Source organism: Heterodontus francisci, unplaced genomic scaffold (genome assembly GCF_036365525.1).
Source record: "Heterodontus francisci isolate sHetFra1 unplaced genomic scaffold, sHetFra1.hap1 HAP1_SCAFFOLD_217, whole genome shotgun sequence".
Classification (NCBI taxonomy): domain Eukaryota; kingdom Metazoa; phylum Chordata; class Chondrichthyes; order Heterodontiformes; family Heterodontidae; genus Heterodontus; species Heterodontus francisci.
Genome location: NW_027141861.1, coordinates 2,747,237 through 2,772,440, shown reverse-complemented (window position 1 = coordinate 2,772,440; position 25,204 = coordinate 2,747,237).

Genomic DNA, 25,204 nt, shown 5'->3' with positions numbered 1-25,204 from the left:
CTACATAAAAACTTCCTCTTGGACCAAGCTGTTGGTCATCTGACCTGATATCTCCTGTTGTGTCTCTGTGTCATACGTTGCTTCATAATGCTCCTGTGAAGCATCTTGAGATGTTTTATTACATTAAAGGCACTATATAAATATAAGTTGTTGTTGTTGACATTTACTAGACATGACTTGTCTTACCATATACTTCCTGCTGGCCATTTGTTGTCCATGCTGTTTTTCTTTTCTCCAGCATCAAATACGTTTGTCCTGGGATGTGAACTCTAGAAATTTCCCCATCAGTGACAGTAAATATAGAGTTTACTCCACCTCTCCTTTTTTAATCAGGGTGCAACATTGACAACCCTCCAGTCCTCTGTCACGAATCACATATCCAAGGAGTATTGGAAGATTCTGGCCTGTGCATCTGCTATTCCCACCTTTCCCTCCCTCAGCAACCCTCATACAACCCATTCAGACTGGGCAAATGTTATCGTTGATTGTGGTACAAAAGGTGTTGAAATGAAAAGAGTTAACTAAAATTATTTGTTCAGTAACTGTAATTAATGTCAGTCTCCATGGGCCCTAATTGTGTCACTGGAGGGTTTTCCTTTTCTATTAATAAGGGATTCTTTCAATGTGTTATCACATAGCGTCAAAGGGAACATCACGCTCGGCACTGACAGGGATCAGTGGCTCCAGAGAGAGGGAAGGGATAGATCAGAATCTGAGAACAGTAGATTGGAATGTTACAACAATGGACAGGAGTTTATCCTCGGATCTTTACTATCTTTCTACATATTGGGTTTGGTACTCATTAGACGATCGGATCCTGTATGCACTTGAGATAATTCAATATATTTACTATCCCATCCTGGCTATTGTTGGCGTCCCTGGTAAGTCTCTCGATACAGCTATTAATTCTATAAACCATGTTAAATTGCATTACTGCTCCTGTAGTTTACTCTGCCCTTCTTGCTGCTGCTACTGTTGCTGGTGAATCTCTACCTCCAGCTATTAGCTGTCAACCCATTGCTAATTTTATTACAGTTCTTGTAAATTCATCTTTCATCTTCGGTCCTGTCTTTGCTCCTGATAAGTCTCTATTTCCCGCTAGGTGATCTGTAAACCCTGTTTCACTGAAATACTCTTCTGTAATGTAAATATTGGGAAGACTGAAACCAGTGCCATTGGTCTTCATCACAAACTCCATCTCCTATCTGTGAATCACCTACCCCACCCTGCCCAATATCCGAGGCTGTTTACAACATCTGTGTTCTATTTATACCTGAGCTGAATTCATCTCCATATTCCCTACATTACCAACCCTGCCTATTACCACCTCTGTACTATCACCGATCACAACCTCTGCCTCAGCCCATCTGCTGCATAAACCCTCATCTGTGCCTTTATTCACTTGATTTTTCCAAATTGTATCCAGGTCACCCTCCCAGTTATAAACTTCTATAAACCACAGCCCATCCAGAACTCTGCTGCCTGTGTTCTAACTCACACCAAATCCCGATCACCCATCACAACTATGCTCACTGATCTACATTGGCTCCCGGTCTGGCAACACCCTTAATTTTAATATTCTCATTCTTGTGTTTGAATCCCTCCATGGCCTCACCCATCTAATTAGTCCCATTCCCCTGTCCATTCCCATATTCTTGAAAATCTTCCATCAAGTCTATTTCCATGTCCCCTTTTAAAGTGAATTTCCTTCCCTCTCTACCTCTTCTTGGTGCTGATTTTCAGCTCTTTTAGCAGCACTGTTGCCCACATTGTGGAAGCCTGGATCTATAAAAGGGTATGAGCTGAGCTCCCAGCCATTTCCGCTGTGGCCTGCACACTGTCCCATGCTGTGCAGTGCTCTCGCCCGGGTCTACATTGTGTGCACCAGTAGCACGAGGAGTTGTGGAATGTCATGTCAAACTGCTATTCCAGCAGCTTTGATGCAGGGCTCTAGGTCAATAGCACCATGTATGTGCTGTTAGTGTGATTTGCGCAGATGGGCACTTCTACTGTGGCCTGCACAATGCCCCACGCTGGGCAGGGCTCTAGGTCAATCGTTCCATGTACGTGTTGCTCATTTGAGGATGGTTTTGAATTTGATGTCAATGTACCATTCCAACAGCTTTGATGTACGTCTTTGAAACTTGGTCTGTACATGTTCACTGACCCCTGTGTTAGTCATTCTCAGCTGAACATACATTCAGCAGCAGCAGCAGGAACCCCCTCTAGTGTTATTTAAACGGACCAGGCATGCAACTTATAGGCTTTTGACTTACTTCTGCTGTTGTAAAGTTAGTGGAAGGTGCTGTGGATGGTTTCCTGGAGGTTGTGTTGTGAGCTGCTGCAAAAATTCAGGGAGGACAGAGGATTTTGTGCCCCAACTCTGGACGAGGTATGGGGACTGTAGTTACAGTGTCTCTGGCTCTGTAACATCACCAACAAATGGAGCAGAAGCTGCAGAGAGAGGAAGTTCTGTAACGAGGGAGGAGGAGGGGGCTCTGCCCTACCCACTCCGGGTTTTCCAAGAGCACTTTTCCTACCAACATCTAAGCCTGGAGCAGTATGTGAGATGACTCTGTTTCAATTAGGAGGTGGTCACAGAGCTATGTCACCTCCTGAAACGAGAACTAGAGCCTCAGACCAGGGTGAGGACGGAGCTGTCAGCGGTTGTTAACGTCACAGTTTCATTGACATTTTATGTATCCGGATCTTTCCGGCAGGAATGGGAGACATATCCAACATTCAGTCATAGACAGTGATAGAGTCAGAGTCACTTACCACACAGACGGTGTCCATTAGGCCCATCGAGACCGTGCTGGTTCTCTGTGGAGCAATTCAGTCAGTTTTACTCCCCCACTCAATCCCGTAGCCCTGCAAGGTCACTTCCTTCAAGCACCCATCCAGTTTTCTTTTGAAATTGGGAGGAAGGATCAAATTGGAAGGAAGTAAAGCTGGTAACAGGAGGTAGAAAAGTAGAAGGTGACATTCGAAGGTAGGTGAATCAAAGGTGAGCATCAACTAGAATGCAGAATGTCAATAAGACACGGTTATGGGCACTGTACCTGAATGCACTCAGTATTCAGAACAGGGTAGATGATTTAAAGGCCCAAATAGAGGTAAATGAGTATGATCCAATTGTCATAACGGAAATGTGCTACAGGGTGACCAAGACTGAGAACTGAATTCGCAAGCAGATTCGACCTTTAGGAAGGACAGGCAAAAAGGGAAAGGACATAATGTTGCTCTGATAATAAGGGATGGTATCAGTACATTAGTAAGGGAGGATCTCAGTTCTGAAGAACAAAATATGGAATCTATTTGGGTGGAGCTAAGAAACAACAAGGGGAAGTAAACACTGGTAGAAGCTGTGTGTAGGCCATCAAACAGTAGTGTTTTTGTGGGGAATGGCATTAATGGAGATGAGAGAATCATATAACATGGGCAATACAGTCATCATGGGTGAATTCAATCCTCATATAGACTGGGTAGCCTAATGAGAACAAATGATATGAATGACGAGTTTCTAGAGTGTGTTAGGGATGGTTTTCTAGAGCAGTATGTTGAGGAACCGACTAGAAAACAGGCTATTGTAGATCTAGTATTATGTAATGAGTCAGGGATAATTAATATTTTTATTGTAAAGTTACCTTTAGGGATGAATTACCATAATGTGATAGAATTTTACATTATGCTTGAAAGTCAGGTGGTTCACTCTTAAGCCATGGTGTTAAATTTGAGCAAAAGAAGTTATGAAGGTATGAGGGGCAAATTGCCCGAGGTGGATTGGGAAACTACATTGAAAGGTATGATAGTACATAGGCAATCGATAGTCTTTAAATAAATATTATATAGTTTACAGCACCTATACATTGCTTGCAGGCACATAAATCCCAAAAGTAAAGGCAGTCAACTGTGGACAACAAAGGAAGTTAAGGATTGTATAAGATTAAAATTGCGGTTAGCACTGCAGCTTCACAGCTCCAGCAACCCGGGTTCAGTTGTTGGTACTGCCTAAGTGGAGTTTGCAAGTTCTACTGGAACCACGTAGGTTTCAGCCGAGTGCTTCAATTTCCTCCTACAACCAAAGACTTGCAGGTTGCTTGGTAAATTGGCCATTGTAAATTGCCCCTAGTGTAGGTAGGTGGTAGGAGAATGGTGGGAATGTGGTAAGGTATATGGGATTAATGTCAGATTAATATAAATGGGTGTTTGTTGGCAGGCACAGACTCGGTGGGCCGAAGGGCCGTATCTGTATCTCTCTATGACGCTATGACTCTATTAAAGGACAATAAAGTTGCCATAAATTGTAGTAAACCTGAGAATTGGGAGGATTTTAGAATATATCAAAGGAGAATGAAGAAACTGATAAAGAAAGGGTGAATAAAATATGAATGTTAGCTGGAAAAATATAAAAACGGACTGTAAAAAGCTTCTACAGGTACGTAAAAAGGAAACATTTGGCGAAGACAAATGTGAGTCCATCACAGGCAGTGTCAGTAGAATTTATAATGGGAACAGCGAAATTGCAGAGAAGCTAAATGATTATTTTGTGTCTGTCTTCACCGAGACACATATAAGAAATCTCCCAGAATTAGAGATCCAAGGGATTGGGGGAATGATGAATTGAAGGAAATTAAAAGTAAAATAATGTGGATACTGGAAATCGTGAATAAAAACAAGAAATGCTGGAAACACTCAGCAGGTCTGGCAGCATCTGTGTAGAGAGAAGCAGAGTTAACGTTTCAGGTCAGTGACCCTTCTTCAGAACTGCAATGAATTAAAGGAAGTTAGTATTACTAAGAAGGTTGTATTGGAGAAATTAATGGGGCTGAAGGTTGCTATGTCCCCAGCACCTGATATTCTACGTCCCAGAGTGTTGACGAGATAGCTGTGGAGATAGTGGATGCATTGCTGATCATCTTCAAACATTTTGTAGATTCCGGAGCGGTTCCTGCAGATTGGAAGGATGCAAATGTCACCCCACTATATAAGAAGGGAGGGAGAGCGAAAACAGGGAATTACAAAGCTGTTAGCCTTACATTAATCGTTGGGAACCTGCTATAATCAATTCTAAATGATGTTATAAATGGACATTTGGATAATAATGATCTGATTGGGCATAGTTAACATGGATTTATGAATGGGAAATCATGTTTGACGAACCTGTTGGAGTTTTTGAGAATGATAACAACAGAATTGATTAAGAGGAGTTGGCAGACATAGTATACTTGTATTTTCAGAAGGTTTTCAGAACCCCCAAAGGAGCTTGCTTTGCAAAATTAAAATACATGGTGTCGGAGGTAATATACTGGCATGGATTAAGGATTGGTTAACAGATTGGAAACAGTGAGTAGGAATAAACGGATCATTTTCGCGTTGGCATGCTATGACTAGTGGGGTACTGCAGGGATCAGAGATTGGGCCTCAGCTGTTCACAATATATTTCAATGATTTGGATGTGGGGACCAAATGTAATATTTCCAAGTTTGCGTCTGACACAAAACTAGGTGAGAATGTGTACAGTGAGGAAGATGCAAAGCCGCTTCAAGGGGAATTGTTCAGACTTAGTGAGTGGGCAAGAACATGTTAGGTGGAATATAATAATGAAAAATAGAAGGTAATCCACTTTGGTAGGAGGAATAGATGTGCAGAGTATTTCCTAAATGATAAATTAGGAAGTGTAGATGTACAAAGGGGCCTGGGTGTCCTTGCCAATAAGTCACTGAAAGCTAACATGCAGGTGCAGCAAACAATTACAAAGGTTAATGGCATGTTAGCCTTTATCGTAAGAGGATTTGAGTACAGGAGTAGTGAAGGCTTGCTACAATTGTACAGAAATTTAGTTAGACCGCACTTGGAGTATTGTGCGCAGTTTTAGTCCCCTTACTTTAGAGATACAGCACTGAAACTGGTCCTTCGGCCCACCGAGTCTGTGCCAACCAACCACCACCCATTTATACTAACCCTACAGTAATCCCATATTCCCTATCACCTCCCTACACTAGGGGCAATTTACAATGGCCAATTTACCTATCACCTGCAAGTCTTTGGATGTGGGAGGAAACCGGAGCACCCGGCTAAAACCCACGCAAACACAGGGAGAACTTGCAAACTCCACACAGGCAGTACCCAGAATCGAACCCGGGTCCCTGGAGCTGTGAGGCTACGGTGCTAACCACTGCGCCACTGTGCCGCCCGTAGGAAGGATATTATTGCCATAGAGGGAGTGCAACGACGGTTCATCAGACTTGTTCCTGGGATGGCGGGACTGTCCTATGAAGAGAGATTGGGGAAACTATTCTCTATGGTTTCGAAGAATGAGAGGTGATCTCATTGAAACCTACAAAATACTTTAGGAGATAGACAGGGTAGATGCAGCTAAGATGTTACCCCTGTTTGGGGAATCTAGAATTAGCAGACACAATTTCAAAATAAGTGGGAAGCCACTTAGGACAGAGATGAGGAAACATTTCACTACTCAGAGGGTTGTGAATCTTTGGAATTCTCTACCCCAGAGGGCTCTGGAAGCTCAGTCATTGTTTATGTTTAAAGCAGAGATTGACACATTTCTAAATATCAATGAGATAAAAGGATATGAGGATAGTGTGGGGAAAAGGTATTGAAGTGGATGATGAGCCACGATCATATTGAATGGCAGGTCAGGCTGGATGGGCTGAATGGCCTACTCCTGCTCTTATGGTCCTATGTTCCAAAATCATTGATAGCCTCGGCTTCCACCACCCTCATGGGCAGTGAGTTCCAGCTCATTACCATCCACTGTGTAAAAAAACTCTTCCTCATATTCCCCCTGCATCTCTTACCCAAAACCTTCCATCTGTGTTCCCTGGTCCGTGTTTCATCAGTTAATGGGAACAGTTTTTCCTTGTCTATATCTTATCTAAAGCTTTCAAAATCATGAGGGGTCTGGACAGAGTAGGTAGGGAAAAACTGTTCCCACTCGTCAAACGATCAAGAACGGATGGGTTTAGATTTAATGTATTTGGTTTAAAAAATAGCAATGCCAACATGAGGAAAATATTTTCACACAGTTAGTGGTTAGGATCTGGAATTCACTGTCAGAGAGTGTGATTGAAAGAGGTTCACTTGACACATTCGAAAGGGAATTATTTAGACACCTGAAAAGGAAGAATGTGTAGGATTATGGGGGAAAGGCAGGGAAATGGCGCTAAGTGAATTACTCACTCGGAGAACAGGTGCAGATGCAATGGGCTGAATGAGCTCCATCTGTGCTGTAACAGCTCTGTGATTCTCTATGATTCTCTTATAATCTTATACATTTCTAGGAAATATTCCCTCAATCGCAATTACTCCAGGGAGAACAACCCCAGCTTTTCCAACCTAGTATTGTAACAAAAACCCATCCCTGGAACAATTCTGGTAAATCTCCGCTGCACCCTCTCAAGGACAGTCACATCCTTCCTAAAGTATGATGACCAGAGCTGGACACAATACTCCACTTGGGGCCTAACCAGAGTTGTATACATTTTCAGCATAATTTCCTGCTTTGTACTCTATGCCTCTATTTAAGAAGCTCAAGATCTCATATGCTTTGTAGTCATTCTCTCAATATGTCCTGCCACCTTCAGAGATCTCTGCACATCCACACACAGGTCCATCTGTTCCTTCACACTCTTTAGAACTGTACCATTCTGTCTGCATAGCCTCACACTGTTGCTCCTGCCAAAATGCATCACCTCACACTCCTCTGTATCAAATTCCACCTGCCACTTCTCTGCCCATTCTGATAGCTTATCTCTATCCTGTTGTAGGCAGTTTATATCATCCTCACTGTTTACCAGTCCTCCAAGTTTGGTGTCATCGGCAAATTTTGAGATTCTACTCTGAATTCCAAGATCGAAGTAATGGTTCAATTGAATCTGAATAGACTGTTATATGAAAGTCCATGTGAACCCCATCAACACCATTGCCTTCATCAACTCTCTCTGTTACCACCTCAAAAACTCCAGCAAGTTAGTTAAACATGATTTTCCCTTAAGAAATCCATGCTGTCTTTCCTTTATTAACTCGCATTTGTCCATGTGACTATTGATTTTGTCCCAAATTATTTTTTCTAGAAGTGTTCCCACCACTGTAGTTCAACTGACTGGTTTAACTGTAGTGGCTGGGCTTAATTTTACACCCTCTTTTGAACAAGGGTGTAACGTTTGCAATTCTCCAGCCCTCTGTCATCACCCCCGAGTCTAAGGAAGATTGAAAAATTATGGTCAGTACCTCTGCGATTTCTACCCTCACTTCCCTCAGTATCCTTGGATGCATGTTATCTGGTCCTGGTGCTTTATCCACTTTAAGTACAGATAGCTTATCTAATGCTTCCTCTTTCTCAATTTTAAACCAGTCTAGTATCTGACCTACCTTGTCTTTCAACATTGCCTGAGTTGCATCTTAGAAACATAGAAAGTTTATAGCACATAAAGAGACCACTTGGCGCATCGTGTCAATGCCAGCAGAAAACGATCCACCCATTCTAATCCCACCTTCCAGCATTTGATAGATTACATCACATGAGGTGCATATTCCGTTTGGAATGAGTTGTGGGTTCCTGCCTTAACTGCCCTTTCGGGCAATGAATTCCAGACTCCCACCACCCTCTGGGAGAAAGTAAAGTCCTCATTGCCCCTATAGTCTTTCTACCAAGCACTTTAAATCTATGCCACTTCGTCACTGATCTCTCTGCTAAGGTGAATCGACCCTTCACCTCCACTCTATCCAGGCCCCACGCAATTTTGTACATTTGAATCACATTTCCCCTCTGCCTTCTCTGTTCCAATGAGAACAGCCCCAGACTATATAACCTTTCATGGTAGCTGACATGATCGAGGTTTACAAAGTTATGAGCGGCATGGACAGAGTGGATAGTCAGAAGCCTTTTCCCAGGGTGGAAGAGTCAGTTACTATTGGACATAGGTTTAAGGTACGAGGTGCAAAGTTTAGAGGGGATGTGCGAGGCAAGTTTCTTACATAGAGGGTGGTGAGTGCCTGGAACTTGCTGTCAGGGGAGGTGGTGGAAGCAGGTACGATAGCGACGTTTAAGAGACATCTTGACAAATACATGAACAGGATGCGAATAGAGGGATATGGGCCCCGGAAGTGCAGAAGGATTTAGTTTAGGCAGGCATCAAGATCGGTGCAGGGATGGAGGGCCGAATGGCCTGTTACTGTGCTGTACTGTTCTTTGTTCTTTCTTCTTTGTTATTCTGTGAGGTTGGACGATTCGGTGGTCTTCTGGCTGAAATTGTATTCCTGAAGTTTTTGGCTGGTAGAAGTACATTTGTGGCAGGCACACATGGCTCAGTGTTCTCTTGGAGGCAGGTTTGTAGGTGGCTTTCTTCAACTGGTTACTCTGTCTGCAGCAATCGGAAGGCTTGGAGGGCCCACAGTCGCATGTTTGTTTCAAACTTGTGATGTTATCTGGAGAGAGAGACGGACTGAGAGGTGCGGGGGTGGGGGGGGGGGTGGTGGGGCGGGGGCACAGCCCTTCTGCTTCTGCACAGTTTGAATCACTGGCTTGTCTGTCTTTGTCCAGGGGAAACTCTCAGCTTTCACAGAGATGGACAGAAGGTCTCATGACTGCCGCAGTGTAATCTTTGTACCCTTATAATGAGATTCAAGATTAGAAATTATATCTCCCCAGGGCTCAGAATACTGCTATTTACTGTTGGAGAAGTTTGTTCTTTCAAAGTCAATGTGTCAGGATGTCCTCGTATGCCGTGTTAATGATTGTAAGCTTAGGTAATTCAATCACTAGAGCAAGCCAGTGATTTGGGTCCAGGCTCATAAGATATGTGTCTCCTGTTGGAGGCCTTGGAATGTGAAAAGGTGTTTCTGATAACAATTGTGGTGGCCATCTTGGCTGCCTGTTTTTTCAAGGTTAACTGCAGGATTTTCTCCATTAAATGTTTAGTGTAAGTTTCCAACTGATGAATTAAAATTCCTCATTTGGCACATCGTGTTATCTTGAAACCGCCGCAGCACATGGAAAGAAAAGTGAGAATAGGGACATTTCATGACAGAATTGTGGGAAGAAATAGAAGGAAACCCACATTCATTCTCAATAATAACTTCACAACTTCACACATTAATCTTGGATTTACTGCAGCTGACATTGCCTGTTACAGGTGTACTGATCTGATTGTGTTGGAGTTTTGCCTAGGATGGTTATGTGTCAGGTTTGATTCTGGCTGTTCTTGCTGAGTTCTGCTTTGAAATTGTTGGGTTTGATGAGCTTTGGGTTTGGGACCTGATCATTGGGTTCTTCAGTGGGTAGATCCACACTGACCTTACTTTTAGCTTTCTGGTGAGGTACACAAGTGCTGTTTACTTTAGGGTGTTTGCCGTTCCCTTTTCCCTTTACGATGGGGAGCATCTTTTTTCTGATCTGCCCTATGTCCTTGGGGACATTACCACTCGCAAGTGTCTGTCCAACTTTCACTGCACTCTCTTGCGGAACTTTGACTAGGTGAGGCATCTCCCACACCATTGGCACCGTTTTTGGAAACTTTCCTTTCCCTTGCGCTTTTCTGTAAATGCTGTTCTCAGCCTTTTTAGGGTGCCTCTTTGACCTGCATTTAAGGAGGAGGACGTGGGGCCTAATCTATCTAACATTTCAGGGTTGACTAAGCGGAGAGCAGGGGGTTCCAGTTGGGAGTACTCCTGGCCCTCCTCTAACCTGTCCTCACTGTCCTTTCCAATCCTTCGCTCCTGACTGTCTGACAGATCTGTACTTGTCTGTCCCCTCCACAGCCTTTACTTGTTTTCCTTTCGTCTGGGTGTCAATTAAATAATTTACCTGAATATTCCTTTTGTCACTCGATATGGACCACTGAACTGGTATTTCAGGGGTTCACCCTGAATTGGAAGTAGCCCAGTCTCTGGGCTGAAACGTTCCAGCCTTGACATTTTTGTCTCCTTATCTTTTCATAGCTGCCTGAGAGGTCATTAGGTGTTCCTGAGCCATTTCACAGGCTCTCGTGAGCCGCTCCCAGAGCATGGAAATGTCGTCTAAAATGGAAGACTCATCCCTGTGTCCCAAAAACCTCTCCTTGATTCGTTTAAGAGGACCTCTCACCTTGTCTCCATAAACTAATTCAAATAGACGAAAGCCATTGGAATCATTGGATAAGTACCTGGTATCCAATAGGAGAAATCCCAGCCCTTTGTCCCAGTCATGGGGTAACTCATAGCAGTATGACCTGATCATTGTCTTTAGGATCGGGTGGTACTGCTCCAAAGCCCCTTGTGACAGTGGGTGATAGGCTACGGACTTCAGCTAGGTTATGTCCAGAATATCCATGACCTTTTCAAAAATACTGCACGTAAAATGTGCGCCCTGGTCCACCCGGATCTCAGCAGACAGCCCATATCGAGTAAAGAATTGGGTTAGCCCCTCCACCACTACCTTGGCAGAGATGGTTCTTCGGGCGAATGGCCTCTGGGAATCGGGTCACCACATCCATAATGGTGAGAAGACACTGGTAGTCACGTTTTGTTTTCAGTAGTTGTCCCACACAATTCACCAGCATTATGTTTAAGGGTTCCCCAAAAGTTGGTATGGGAATTAGGGGTGCAGGTTTTATTGCAGGTTGGGACTTCCCCAGAACCTGACATGTGTGAACAGTTTTACAGAACTCCACCACATCTTTGTGGAGTTGTGACCAGTCAAAATACTGTCTTATGCGGGCTTTGATTTTTCATGCAATGACATGTCCAGTCATTGGAATCTCGTGGGCCATTCTTGAAGTAATATTAAGGTACCTCAGTGGCACCACTATCTGGTGAACCACTGTCCACTCTTCATCCACAGGTCTGTCAGGAGGTCTACACTTCCTCATCAGCACCTCATTCTTTAAATAGTAACACTCTGCAACTCCCTCTGCTTCAGTTTTAGTTTGGACAGTCTGTGCTACTTTTTAACACTGGGTCAGGTTGTTGAGGCTCAACTAAGGAAAATCTGTTTAACACATCCTTTGGGTCCTCTAACATCCCAAAGAAGGTTTCAGACAACCAGACAGTAGGGTCATCCGTCTGCAGTGTTAGGCCAGGGGATTGTTTGGCCATGGACCGAGTCACCACACAATCAGGGAGAATGCCGGGGACCTTCTTCTGTAACTGCTCTATCTCCCGGACCTCTTTTGGTCTCTAAAGAATTACTGGGGAAGCTACCACCTTTTCCCCTGTCAGAGCATTACCCAGGAGCAGGTCGACCCATACACTGATAAACTAGGGACAATCCCGATGGTTACCAGTCCTGAAACTGGGTCACACTCCAAGTGCAGCTCATATTAAGGTGCATATACTGTCTTCCGATACCATTCGCTAACACTCTAGCATTCACTGCACTCTCTGGAGGAAAGGTCATGTATTTTCCCAGCAGAAGGGATTGGGTGGCCCCTGTATCCCTGAAAATGACTATGGACCTGCTTGCCTCAGTCGAGGTGTATGGGGTCACCTTTCCTTGGGAAAACATTCTGGTAACTCTCAGGGATTTTGTTAAGTTTTCCCGCAATTTCAGTGGTAGGTTTACTGGGTCTGACTGCCGCAGTGAAAGGCACAGCCTGATCTGCCGTGCTTTCCATCAGGGCCCCTTTTCATGCACTGATCTGGTGGACCCTGATTAACGCTACAGGTTTTCCCATAACTTACAGCATTCAGCTCGATGGTGACCTGCCTTATTGCAGTGGAAACACACAGGTCTCGGCCATTCCTCCTGCTCTCAGTAATATCCAATTTGGCCTGAGGAGGGTCCCCTGTGTGTCCAGCCTTTCCTTCTTTCCCATGGCTGTTCGGGCTCCTATCACCCTCCCACCTTTTATTCTCGGGTCTTTGGAGTGACAAGGGAAGGGTTTACATTTGGGGTAAGGCCTTGTGTACAAAGGAAAAGTCATCGGCCAGAATTGCAACCTGTCTGGCTCTTTGAACCTTTTGTTCCTCTATGTGGGTTTTAATGGGAGGTGGCCTGCCTTAATACAGTGGAAACTCCTGGAGAAGGATCACCATTCTAAGGGTTTCATATGTGGGCTCTATCTTGAGTGTCCATATCTACTGGTCAAAAGTAAACTCAAAAATGCATTGCAAAATCTTCTATAGGTACTTTTAAAGGAAGCATTTAGCAAAGACAAATGTGGGTACATTACAGGCAGAGTCAGGAGAATTTATAATGGAGAATAAAGAAATGGCAGAGAAGCTAAATGATTATCTTGTGTCTTTCTTCACTGTGGAAGATACATGAAATCTCCGAGAATTAGAGATCCAAGGGATTTGGGAGAATGAGGAATTGAGGGAAATTAGTATTAGTAAGAAGTTGTATTGGCGAATTTAATCGTGCTGAAGGTTGATAATTCATCAAGATCTGATATTCTACATCCCAGAGTGTTGAAGGAAGTAGTTATGGGGATTATAGACATATTGGTGATCCACTTTCAAAATTCTATCAATTCTGGAACGCTTCCTGCAGATTGGAAGGTCGCAAATGTCACCCCACTATTTAAGAAGGGAGGGAAAGAGAAAATTGGGAATTACAGACCTGTTAGGCTTCCATCAGTACGAGGGAAAGTGCTAGAATCTATTCTAAAGTATGTGATAAATGGATCTGATTGGGCAGAGTCAACATGGATTTATGAATAGGAAATCATTCATGCCGAACCTGTTGGAGTTTTTTTAGGATGTTACTCACAGAATAGAAAAGGGGAGCCGATGGATTTTCGGAAGGCTTTTGATAAAGTGCCCCACAGGAGCTTGGTAAGCAAAATTAAAACACATGGGAAAGGAGGTAATATACTGACATGCAGTAGGGATTGGTTAACAGGCAGGAAACAGAGAGTAGGAATAAACGGGCCATTCTTGCGTTGGCAGGATGTCACTAGTGTGGTGCCAAAGAGATGAGTGCTTGGGCCCCAGCTGTTCACAATATATATCGATGATTTGGATATGGGGACCAAAGTAATATGTTCAAGTTTGCAGATGACGCAAAACTAGGTGGGAATGTGAGTTATGAGGAAGATGCAAAACGGCTTCAAGGGGATTTGGACAGACTTAATGAGTGGGCAAGAACATGGCAGATGGAATACAATGTGGAAAACTGTGAGGTGGGCCACTTGGGTGGAATGAATAGATGTGCAGAGTAATTCTTAAATGCTCAGAGATGAGAAAGTGTGGATGTACAAAGGGACCTGGGTGTCCTTGTCAATAGGTCACTTAAAGCTAACATGCAGGTGCAGCAAGCATTTAGGAAGGCTAATGTGTGTTACTTTTATCGTTAGAGGATTTGAATACAGGAGCAGTGAAGTATTGATTCAATTGTATAGAACCTTGTTTCGATCGCACCTGGAGTACTGTGTGCAGTTTTGGTCACCTTATCTGAGGAAGGATATTATGACCATGGAGGGACTGCAACAAAGATTCACCAGACTTGTTCCTGGGATGGCGGGACTGTTCTACGAAAAGAGATTGAAGAAACTGAACATGTATTCTCTCGAGTTTCGAAGAATGAACGGTGATCTCATTGAAACCTACAAAATACTTAAAGGGATAGACAAGGCAGCTAAGATGTTTCCCCTGGTTGGGGAGTCTAGAACCAAGGGACACAATTTCAAAGCCACTTAGGACAGAGATGAGGAGTAATTTCTTTACTCAGAGGGTTGTGAACCTTTGGAATTCTCTACCCCAGAGGGCTATGGAAGCGCAGTCATTGAGTATGTTTAAAACAGAGATTGACAGATTTCTATATACCACTGACATAAGGGGATATGAGGATAGTGTGGGGAAAAGGCATTGAAGAGGATGATCAGCCAGGATCATATTGAATAGTCGAGCAGGATCGATGGGCTGAATGGTTGAATTCAGCTCCTATGTTCCTATATTCCTTAGCTGCGTAACTCCTTCAAACTCGAGGTCAGTTTAGTCAGGCTGCTTTCCGAGGGTTCAGAATCATTGGCGGTTCACTTCCGATACTATCTCATATACACCCATGATCGCATTTTTAGTCACCTCATAATCTAATGAACTTTTATCTGGCAGAAGTGAATAAACCCCATGGGCTTTCCCTGTTATTTTGTATTGTAAAAACAGCATCCAGCTGTCTTCCGGCCATTTCAGCTGCTTTGCAAGCTTTTCAAAAGTGATGAAAAATTCTCCCACATCCTCCTCATTCAACTTTGGAATGAACTGGGAGAACTTTAAGAGCTCAGCACATGGTCCTGAGCTGGGGGCAGCTCCCTCACTAGCTGTGCCTTCACCAGTTTCACTGGGTCTTCATCGAGTTGTTTGAGCCACCTTAACTCCCTTTCCTCCTTCTCCTTCTGGAACACTCTTACCTTTTCCCTTTCTTGACAATCACTCTGCTCTTTCTCACGCTCTCTGGAATTCTAATTCTAGTCTCTTCTGTTCTAGTTTTACCTTAGCTAACATTACTCTATCTGTTAGTGATTCTAACCCTGTTTGAGTCTTCAGCTTCAAGTGAAAAATGGTTGGCCACAAGTCTTATGATTTCGGGTTTCCTAGCTTTGGACGGAGAGTAATCCCTAACTGTCCTGCTACATTACTCAACTTTTCAACAGAGAGGGGTTTTCGCCTGCACCAAGTTACTTCACTCTATATGTAACTCCCTTATTGCGAATCTACTTCCTTTATTCCAAAAGAGTGAGAGACGGAAAGCACGACAAATTATGAGGGCACAGATAGGGTAGATAGGAAGAAATCTTTTCCCTTCGTGGAGGTGTCAGTAACCATGGGGCATTGATTTAAGTTAAGGGGTAGGCGGCTGAGAGGTGATTTGAGGGAGAAAACTTCACCGAGAGGGTGGTTGGAATCCGGAACACACTACCTGAAGGGGTGGAAGAGGCAGGACCCTTACAAGATTTAAGAAGTATTTAGATTAGCACTTGAAGTGCCATAGCATACAAGGTCACGGGACTGGTGCTGGAAAATGGGATTAAAATGGACAGGCTTGATGGCCGGCAAGGACACAGTGGTCCGAATGGACTGTTTCTGTCCTGTATAACTCTGTGACTCTATGACACTTCCAATTTCTCGTTTGTCGTTGTGTTCCGATCTCGAGAACCTCCACATTTCAGTTACAGCAGGTGAGGAGAGGTCTCAGTCTCCCCTCTTGTCCTATCTTTCATTTGTTCGCAACTGGATTTATTCCTTTTTAGCAGTGGACGTGCTGACTACCTCAGTGAGTATTTTACCTTTTACCTTTATTGTGATCATGAAAGAACCAATCAGACAGGTTTTCTTGAGTTTAAACAAGAGGTGAGTTTATTATACTTAACAATCTAAACTGGATCTGAATAAAATAATAAAAATATATGGTGCACATTCAAGCACACACTCATAGGCAAATCACACAAATAAGTAAGAGAGAGTGATAAATAATTTTTAATTTGTATTAGAGTCCATAATAAATTTAAGTCAGTGAGATTGGATAATTCTGTGGTCTGCGCCTTTGCCATCCTTATTTATGAGTTTCATGTCATCTGCAAGCATTGAAATTATGTTTTTTTACATACAAGTCTCAATCACTTGTACATCTATCTACAAGTCAGGAAGAGCACTGTTTCTAATACTAACCCCTGAGAAACAACACTGAATACTCCCCCTCCACCAGTCTGAACAATGACCGTTCATCACTTCTCTCTACTTTCTGTCTCTGAGTCACTGTCATATCCACGCTATGACTGTCACATTAATCCATGTGCTCCATTTTTCATAGAACATAGAACATAGAACATTACAACGCAGTACAGGCCCTTCGGCCCTCGATGTTGAGCCGACCTGTGAAACCATCTGACCTACACTATTCCATTTTCATCCATATGTCTATCCAATGACCACTTAAATCCCCTGAAAGTTTTCGAGTCCACTACAATTGCAGGCAGGGCGTTCCACGCCACTACTACTCTCTGAGTAAAGAAACTACCTCTGACATCTGTCCTATATCTATCACCCCTCAACTTAAAGCTATATCCCCTCGTGTTTGTCATCACCATCCGGGGAAATAGCCTCTCACTATCCACCGTATCTAACACTCTGATTATCTTATATGTCTCTATTAAGTCACCTCTCCTCCTCCTTCTCTCCAACGAAAACAACCTCAAGTCCCTCAGCCTTTCCTCGTAACACCTTCACTCCATACCAGGCAACATCCTAGTAAATCTCCTCTGCACCCTTTCCAAAGCTTCCACATCCTTCCTATAATGCGGTGACCAGAACTGTACGCACCAGAGTTTTGTACAGCTGCAGCATGACCTCGTGGCTCCGAAACTCGATCCCCCTACTAATAAAAGCTAACGCACCATATGCCTTCTTAACAGCCCTATTAACCTGGGTGGAAACTTTCAGGGATTTATGTACCTGGATACCAAGATCTCTGTGTTCATCTACACTACCAAGAATCTTCCCATTAGCCCAGTACTCTGCATTCCTGTTACTCCTTCCAAAGTGAATCACCTCACACTTTTCCGCATTAAACTCCATTTGCCATCTCTCAGCCCAGCTCCGCAGCCTATCTATGTCCCTCTGTAACCTACAACATCCTTCGGCACTATCCACAACTCCACCGACCTTCGTGTCATACGCAAATTTACTAACCCACCCGTCTACACCCTCATCCAGGTCATTTATAAAAATGACAAACAGCAGTGGCCCCAAAACAGATCCTTGCGGTACACCACTATTAATTAAACTCCAGGATGAACATTTGCCATCAACCACCACCCTCTGTCTTCTTTCAGCTAGCCAATTTCTGATCCAAAGCTCTAAATCACCTTCAATCCCATACTTCCGTATTTTCTGCAATAGCCTACCGTGGGGAACCTTATCAAACGCCTTACTGAAATCCATATACACCACATCCACTGCTTTACCCTCATCCACCTGTCTGGTCACCTTCTCAAAAAACTCAATAAGGTTTGTGAGGCACGACCTACCCTTCACAAAACCGTCCTGACGATCGCTAATGAACTTATTCTTTTCAAGATGATTATAAATCCTGTCTCTTATAACCTTTTCCAACATTTTACCCACAACCGAAGTAAGGCTCACAGGTCTATAATTACCAGGGCTGTCTCTACTCCCCTTCTTGAACAAGGGGACAACATTTGCTATCCTCCAGTCTTCCGGCACTATTCCTGTCGACAATGACGACGGAGAGATCAAGGACAAAAGCTCTGCAATCTCCTCCTTGGCTTCCCAGAGAATCCTAGGATAAATCCCATCTGGCCCAGGGGACTTATCTATTTTCACACTTTAAAAAATTGCTATTCCAAAATTTTCATAACAATTCTATGACATGTCATTTGATCACAGGCCTTTTGAAAGTCCATATACATAACACAAAACACACTATCCTCTTCAACACTCAGTTCTGTTATCAACGAACTTGATCATGATTATCAGACGTGATTGGTCATTAACCTATCTGTGCTGTTTGTTATTTATTATGCCATGTTTTTCCAAGAAAGATATATGTTTGTACAGGGTTATGGCCTCTAGAAATTTCCAACCACTGACATCAGACTGACTGGTCAGTAGTTGCAGGGTTCAGTTCATGTCTCCTTTTTTAAGCAGGTTGTAGCATTTACAACCCTCCAGTCCTCTGTCAGCACTCCCAGATCCAAGGAGGATTGAAAGCTTCTGGCCAGTGCCTCTGCTATTTCCACCATTCCTTTTTTCAACAAACCTCATATATCCCAACTAGACATAGGAACACTTCCACACTATTGTGGTACAAAAATTGTTGGAGAAAAAGGGGTTAACTGAACCTATTTGTTCATTGACTGTAATTAATGTCAGTCACTATGGACCCCAATTGTGTCACTGGAGGTTTTCCCTGTTCTATTAATAAGGGAGTCCTTTCCATGTGTTAACTCATAGTGTCAGTGGGAGCATTACCCCCAGCACTAACAGAGATCCATGGCTGCAGAGAGAGAGAGAGAAGATCGATCAGAATCTCCGAACAATAGATAGGAATATTGCAATAATGTGTCAGAATCTGAGGAAAATAAATTGGAATATTAAAGCAATGGACAGCAGGACTTTCTCCTTTTAGTTTGGCTTGGTTACTGCTGATTATGTTTGGATGATATTAGAATTTCGGATCTATTATGCTCTGAAAATGATTAAAATGATTTACTATCCCATCCTTGCTATTATTGGTGTCCCTGGTAAGTCTCTGTATCCAACCATTAGATCTATAAACCACATTTCACTGATTTAGTTTTCTTGTCATGTAAATCTTTGGAAGACGTAAGCCACTGTGTTCAGTCTCTGTCACAAAGTCCACAATATTTCCACTATCTGTATTCCCCTACCTACCCAATGTCTGAGGCTGAAAGAGACTGTTTGGAACCTCTGTTTTATATTTATATCTGAGATGAGTTCATCGCCATATTCCCCCCCACACCAACCCGACCTACTACCATCTCTGTAACATCACCCATCATCACCTCTGCCTCAGCCCATCTGCTGAATAAGCCCTCATCTTTGCCTTTGTTAAATCCACACTTAACTATTCCAATTCTATTCTGGTCACCCTCCCAGTTATAAACCTTTGCTGACTGTATCCTAACTCACACCAAATCCTGATCACCCATCACCCCTGTACTCACTGATCTACATTGGCTCCCGGTCTGGCAGCACCTTAATTTTAATATTCTCATGGTCTCACCCTTCCAATTAGTCCCATTTCCCTTCCATTTCACATATTATTGAAAACATTATGCCGTCAAGTCTTTTCCCATTTCCCTTTTTGAAGTGAGTTGCTTTCACTCTATATCTTCCTCTGCTGTGATTTTCACTCTGTGGCAGCACTGGTGCCAATGCGATGAAACCTGGATAGAGAAAATGATGTGCACTGCACAGCCAGCCACTTCTCGTGTGTCCAGCATAGTGCCCCATGCTGGGAAGGGATCTAGCCTGGGTATACCATGCATGTGCTGTTAGTGTGAGGAAGGGTTTGAATTGACGTCAATCAGCTAATCCGACAGCTTTGATGTATATATTTGACACTTTGTCTGTGCATGTCCACTGACCGCCTGTGTTAGTACTCTCAGCTGAAAGTACATTCAGCAGCATGAAGAACCTCCTCTAGTGTTATTTAAAAGGACCAGACATCCAACTTACAGGTGAGGGGCTTTTGACTTACTTCTGCTTTGGTAAAGTTAGTGGCGGTGCTGTGGATGGTTTTCTGGAGGTCGTGTTGGGAGCTGCTCCAAAGATTCAGTGAAAAAAGAGGATTTGTGACCCAACTCTGGACGAGGTATGGGGACTGTAGTTACAGTGCCTCTGGGTCTGTAACATGACCAACAAATGGAGCAGAGGCTGCAGAGAGGGGAAGCTCTGGAAAGCAGGAGGACAAAGGTGTTCTTCCCTACCCAGCCTGGGTTTTCCAAGAGCACTTTTCCCACCTCCACCTAACCCAGGAGCAGTGTGTGAGGTGAATCAGATTCAATAAGGAGGTGGTCACAGAGCCGTGTCAACTCCTGGAACATGAACTGGAGCCTCACACAAGGATGAGGACGGAGCTGTCAATGGTTGATATGGTCTGACTTTCATTGAACTTCTATGTATCTTTGAAAATTGATAATCAAACAAACTTAAAAGCTTTGTATCTGAATGCAGGAATCATTCGGAATAAAATAAATGAGTTAACATCACAAATGAAGACGAATGGGTATGATTTATTGGCGATGACTGATACGTGGTTGCAGGGAATTCAGGTTTGGGAATTGAATATCCAAGGGTACTTAGTATTTTGGAAGGATAGACAGGAAGGAAAAGGAAGAGGTGTAGCATTGTTAGTAAAGAAAAATATCAGTGCTATGGTGAGAAATGATATAGGCACTGGAGATCAAGACGTAGATTCAGTGTGTGTAGAAATAAGTAATAGAAAGGGGAAGAAGTCCCTGGTGGGAGTAATCGATAGTTCCCCAAACAGTAGTCCCGCAGTGGGGAACAGTATAAACCAAGAAATACTGTGAGAACTTGTGAGAAAGGTGATTTTAATATGTATATAGACTGGATTAGTCAAATTGGCAAAGGTAGCCCCGAGGGAGAGTTTATTGAATGCATTAGAGATTGTTTTTTGGAGCAGTATGTTGTGGAACCAACTAGGGAGCAGGCTATTCTAGATTTGGCATTGTGAAATGAGGTGGGATTAACTAATGATCTCATAGTTAAGGATCCTCTACGGAACAGTGATCATAGCTTGCTGGAATATCAAATCCATTTTGAGGGCGAGAAACTGGAGTCCCGCTCCAGCGTTCTGGAGTCAAACAAAGGTAATTACATAGACATGAGGACTGATTTGGCCCTCGTGGACTGGGCAGGAAGACTAAAAGGGAGGAAAGTTGATGGGCAGTGGCAGATGTTTCAGGAGAAATTCAATTCCTCCCAACTAAAATGTATTCCAAAGAGGAAGAAAGATTCGAAGAGGGGGAAAGACATCCATGGCGAAGCAAGGAAGTTAAGGATAACATAAAGACAAAGACTAAGGCTTACCAAATTGCAAAGGCCTCTGGCAGGCTGGAGGATTGGGAAATATTTAAAGATCAACAAAGGGTTACTAAAAAATAAATTACATTATGAGAGAAAATTAGCACAAAATATAAACGCGGATAGCAAAAGCTTCTTTAAGTATATGAAAGGTAAGAGAGTAGTTAAAGTGAATATTGGTTCCTTGGAGGATGAGACTGGGATGTTGATAGAGGGGGACACAGAAATGGCGGAGACACTAAATTAGTATTTTGCCTCAGTTTTCACGGTGGAGGACACTAGTAGCATCCCAATAGTAACAGGTAATGCAGAAGTTACAGAAAGAGAGGAATTTAGAACAATCATAATATGGGGAGGCGGTGGTGTAGTGGTATTGTCACTGGACTAATAAACCAGGGACCCAGGGTATTGTTCTGGGGACATGGGTTCGAATCCCACCACAGCAGAAGGTGGACTTTCAATTCAATTAATAAATCTGGAATTAAAAGCTAGTCTGGTGATGGCCATGAAACCATTGTCGATTCTTTTAAAAACCCATCTGGTTCACTAATGTCCTTAACGGAAGGAAATCTGCTGTCCTTACCCTGACTCCATACCCACAGCAATATGATTGACTCTTACATGCCCTCTGACATGGCCTAGCAAGCCACTCAGTTGTAACTAACTACTACAAAGTCAATAAAAAGGAATGAAACTGGACGGACCACCCAGCATTGACCGGGAACGACCACGGCAAACCCAGCCCTGTGCACCCTGCGAAGTCCTCCTGACTAACATCTGGGGGCTTGTTGGGAGCCCAGCCGAAGTTGGGAGAGCTCTCCCACAGACTATTCAAGCAACAGCCTGACAAAGCCATACTCACGGGCAATGTCCCAGACACTGCCATCATCATCCCTGGGTATGTCCTGTCCCACCGGCAGGACAGACCCAGCAGAGGTACAGTGGCATACAGAAGGGACGAATTTGCCCTCAACAACGACCCTGGACCCCACGAAGTCTCATGGCATCAGATCAAACATGGACAAGGAAACCTCCTGCTGATTACCACCTACCGCCCTCGCTCAGCTGATGAGTCAGTATTCCTCAATGTTGAACAGCACTTGGAGGAAGCACTGAGGGTGGCGAGGGCACAAAATGTATTCTGGGTGGGGGACTTCAATGTCCATCACCAAGAGTGGCTCGGTAGCACCACTAGTGACCTCGTCCTCACCAATCCGCCTGCCGCAGATGCATCTGTCCATGACAGTGTTGGTAGGAGTGACCACTGCACAGACCTTGTGGAGATAAAGTCCCAACTTCCCATTTGGGATTCCCTCCATCGTGTTGTGTGGCACTACCACCGTGCTAAATGGGACAGATTTCGAACAGATCTAGCAATGCAAAACTGGACATCCATGAGGCGTCGTGGGCCATCAGCAGCAGCAGAATTGTACTCAACCACAATCTGTAACCTCATGGCCCGGCATATTCCCCATTCTACCATTACCATCAAGCTAGGAGACCAACCCTGGTTCAATGAAGTGTGCAGGAGGGCACGCTAGGAGCAGCACCAGGCATACCTCAAAATGAGGTGTCAACCTGATGAAGCTACAACCCAGGACTATCTGCGTGTAAAACTGCGTAAGCTAAGTGAACTGAGCTAAGCGAACCCAGAAGCAATGGATCAGGCCTAAGCTCTGCAGTCCTGCCACATCCAGCCCTGAATGGTGGTGGGCAATTATCCAACTACCTGGAGGAAGTGGCTCCACAAATATCGCCATCCTCAATGATGAGGGAGCCCAGCACATCACTGTGAAAGCTAAGGCTGAAGCATTTGCAACAATCTTCAGCCAGAAGGGCCGAGTTGAGGCTGATTTCGGCCTCTTCCTGAAGGCCCCAGCATCACAGATGACAGACTTCAGCTAATTCGATTCATTCCACGTGATATCAAGAAAAGACTGAAGGCATTGGATACTGAAAAAGCTATGGTGCCCTGACAATATTCCGGCAGTAGTACTGAAGACCTGTGCCCAGAACTTGCTGCACCCCTAGCCAAGCTGTTCCAGTACAGCTAAAACACTGGCATCTACCCTGCAATGTGGAAAATTGCCCAGGTATGTCCTGGACACAAAAAGCAGGACAAATCCAACTCGGCCAATTACCGCCCCATCAGCCTCCTCTCAATCATCAGTAAAGTGATGGAAGGTGACTTCAACAGTGCCATCAAACGACACTTGCTTAGCAACAACCTGTTCAGTGATGCTCAGTTTAGGTTCCACCAGGGCCATTCAGCTCCTGACCTCATTAACGCCTTTGTTCAAACATGAACAAAAGAGCTGAACTCAAGAGGTGAGGTGAGAGTGACTGCCCTTGACATCAAGGCAGCATTTGACCGAATATAGCATCAAGGAGCCCCAGCAAAACTGAGGTCAATGGGAATCAGGGGAAAGCCCTCCGCTGGCTGGATTCAAAACTAGAGCAATGGAAGATGGTTGTGATTGATGGAGGTCAATCATCTGATCTCCAGGACATCACTGTAGGAGTTCCTCAGGGTAGTGTCCTCGGCCCAACCATCTTCAGCTGATCCATCAATGACCTTCCATCAATCATAAGGTCAGAAGTGGGGATGTTCGCTGATGATTGAACAATGTTCAGCACCCTTCGTGACTTCTCAGATACTGAAAAGCAGTCTGTGTAGAAATGCACCAAGACATGGACAATATCCAGGCGTGAGCTAAGTGTCAAATAACATTCGTGCCATACAAGTGCCAGGTAATGAGCGATTCCAACAAGAGTGTATCTAACCATCTCCCTTTGACATTCACTGGCATTACCATCGCTGAATCCCCCACTATCAACATCCTAGGGGCTACCATTGGCCAGAAACTGAACTGGAGTAGCCATAGAATTACCGTGGCTACAAGAGCAGGTCAGACGCTAGGAATCCTGAGGCGAGTAACTGACCTCCTGACTCCCCAAAGCCTGTCCAATATCGACAAGGCACAAGGCAGGAGTGTGATGGAATACTCTCCACTTGCCTGGATGGGTGCAGCTCCAACAACACTCAAGAAGCTCAACACCATCCAGAGCAAAGCAGCCTACTTGATTGGCCCCCCCATCCAGCAACATTCACTCCCTCCACAACCGACGCACAGTAGCAGCAGTGTGTACCATCTACAAGATGCACTGCAGCAATGCACCAAGGCTCCTTAGACAGCACCTTCCAAACCCACGACCTCTACCAACTAGAAGGATAAGGGTATAAAATGATTGGGAACACCACCACCTGAAAGTTCCCCTCCAAGTCACACACCATCCTGACTTGGAACTATATCGCTGTTCCTTTACTATCGCTGGGTCAAAATCCTGGAACTCCTTTCCTAACAGCATTGTGGGTATACCTAACCCAAGTGGACTGCAGCGTTTCAAGAAGGCAGCTCACCACCACCTTCTCAGGGGCAATTCGGGATGGGGAATAAATGCTGGCCTAGCCAAAGACGACCACATCCCATGAATGAATAAAAAAAAGTCACGAGGGAAAAGGTACTGAACAAACTATTGTGATTGAAGGCAGACAAATCCCCAGGGCCTGATGGCCTACATCTTAGGGTCTTAAAGGAAATAGCAGTGGAGATAGTGGATCCATTGGTTATAATATTCCAAGATTCCCTGCATGCGGGAAAGGTTCCAGTGG